Here is a 2,522-nt window from a genome sequence, read left to right on the forward strand (position 1 = left end):
TAGAATGAAACATTTGTAAAGTTTCTCTTTGTTCCAAAGCACTTTGAAACGTTGTGCAAATGGAATTCCATCGATGAGGTACATCCCAATTAGCTCCCAAAGCTTTTCTTCCCGTATCTTTACAAAATTTTCTATAATCCATTTGTCTTTTTTTACTTTTCTTAAAAACTTCATGTAGCATTAGTCTAAAATCGTTTATAACCGATGTAACCTCATCCGAAGCAAGTCCGTCTTGCACGATTAAATTAATGATATGTGCAACACACCTTGAGTGAAAAAATACACCATTGCAAATCGGCGTATATTTTAATTTTAATTTATCAACCGCCGATGTATTATTCGACGCGTTATCAAATGCCATTGAAAATATTTTATTTTCTAGTTTATAAGTTTTTATAACATAATCTAAAATTTCAAACAAATTATCTCCCGTATGTGGATACTCAAAGAGTTCGAAAGCAATGGTGCGTTTCATCATTTCTCACTATGACGGGTCTACCCAATGAGCAGTGACACAAAGATAAGATTCGGGTAGACCATGTGGAGCCGACCAAACATCACTAGTTAAGTTTATTCCCGTATTTATATTTTCAAAATATGCAATTAGTACCTCTTTGGCCTTCTTCCACAATTTTAAACAATAACGTTTAAGAGTATGACGACTTACGTGAGTGTATTGTGGTTGAAGCGTATCTCGAATCATGGCGGTTAAGCGAGGGTTGTCGAAGTGGCTAAACGGCAAAGCTTCTTGAATCACAAACTTCGCCATACGATCTTGAACTAGATCAATTTGGTATGTAAATATTCCGCCTTCACTATCCATTTGCGTTTGTTGCGAATCGACGTTCTTTTTCAACCTCGCCTTGCAATACGGTTTTTCGATGTGTTTCTTCAAATTTGAATTCGAAAGTGGGTTTAAATAAACCCCACAAAACTTGCACCGAGCCTTCAATGAATGGTCACTCAATTCAACCAAATCCCAATTGCACCAAATCTCTTGATTACGATTATGAGGTACAATACGAACGAAACTTGGTTCGGCGTTGGAACTTTGACCAACCGATGATTGTGAGGCAGCCATAACAACAAATATGAATATAGAAGAAGAGAAAACAAGATATTAGAGAACTCAAAACGTTTGTAATAGCGTTTTTTTGTATTTTTTTGCGTTCGGGTTTGCGTTTTGAGTGTTGTGATGAACCCATGACACCAAATACCTATTTATACTAGTAGTGGGGTGCTTGGGGGAGCCAAAAAAACGGCTATTTTTGACCCCAACGGTCAAAAAACGGCCAAAAAAAACGATTTCCAACGGCTTAATCGATCCAACGGCTAGAACCGGTTCCGGATGGAATCGGTTAGGAACCGGTTCCGGTTCGGTTCCGGTTCCTACCCGCCCCCACTCAGAAACGCAAGAACCGGTCACGGATCATCGGGTTGAATCAGATAGGGTCCGGTTCCTACCAAAAACGGGTAGGAACCGGTTCGGTTCCGGTTCGGGTCCACCGGTTCGGTTCCAGGAACCGGTTTTTTTTGATCAATCACAATCTCATCATGGGTAAGCTTCCGGTCTAACATTTCATTCATTTTCCTTTGAATCTTCTGTTAAATTTGTGTTATAACAGGAAAGGTTCACGGATCGTTGGCTCGTGCCGGTAAGGTCAGAGGCCAGACACCAAAGACAAGAAGAAACAGCCACTTGGACGCGCTCACAAGCGCATTCAGTACAACAGGCGTTTCGTCACCGCCGGTTAGTTACTCCTCTTAACTTTTACTTTTCATATCAATTGTTTCGAAATAAGTAAAAAAATAAATAAATAATTTATTTTTTGATAATGCAGTTGTTGGTTTTGGAAAGAAGAGGGGTCCAAACTCATCGGAGAAGTAAGCTGAGGGGTGTTATTTGATAATTTTATAATGTAAGCTCAGAATGATATGATTTATTTAGTTTTTGCTGTTTCAAGTTTTGTTATGTCGAGTGAACCATAAATTAGTATATGTTGGTTGTGTTTTTTAAGCTTCAATTGTCCAGAATACATCTGGTAACAAGTGGTGCATGAAAGTTTGACAGCGTTTTCTTGTTAGAAGTAGGTTGATTTGCGGAGACTATTAACTTGTAGATGTTATCATGACATGACATTGACCTGGTATCACTTGTAGATGTTTTTAACCTGGTTTAAAAATTGTGAGACGTCGTAAGTACTTTCAGGGTAGATCATAATGTTGAATCGACGTCGACTATAACGCCTAGCCTTCTAAGCTAATTCTATTTGATCTGGCTTCTTTGTAAGCTCTAGGATATCCATATAAATTAGATCTTTGCTTAGGAGGGTGTTTTGGGATTGATAATTCTTACTCGATGTATAACTTATCAACTTTTTGAAAAGTAATATGGGATTTGGAATTGCTTTAAATTGAGAGCGAAAAGTAATTGATAAAAAGTTGTGGAGTTTTTATAACAAATCCCAGACACCCCCTTGAATGTGTTCTTAAACTTTCGCCATTCGATATATGTGTTTCTT

At 38.0% G+C, this 2,522-nt stretch overlaps 1 pseudogene across 1 annotated transcript; it reads left to right on the top strand.

Moving 5' to 3' along the window:
- The first annotated feature begins 1,554 nt into the window (after window positions 1–1,554).
- On the top strand, window positions 1,555–1,953 carry LOC143607802 (small ribosomal subunit protein eS30z/eS30y/eS30x pseudogene; annotated as a pseudogene). Its single transcript, XR_013149058.1, has 3 exons — window positions 1,555–1,558; window positions 1,626–1,750; window positions 1,842–1,953. The product of XR_013149058.1 is annotated as a small ribosomal subunit protein eS30z/eS30y/eS30x pseudogene (transcript).
- The last annotated feature ends 569 nt before the right edge of the window (window positions 1,954–2,522 follow it).

This window comes from Bidens hawaiensis, unplaced genomic scaffold (genome assembly GCF_021521415.1).
Source record: "Bidens hawaiensis isolate Kalapana, Puna unplaced genomic scaffold, B.hawaiensis_p1.1 tig00086879_1, whole genome shotgun sequence".
NCBI classification, from domain to species: domain Eukaryota; kingdom Viridiplantae; phylum Streptophyta; class Magnoliopsida; order Asterales; family Asteraceae; genus Bidens; species Bidens hawaiensis.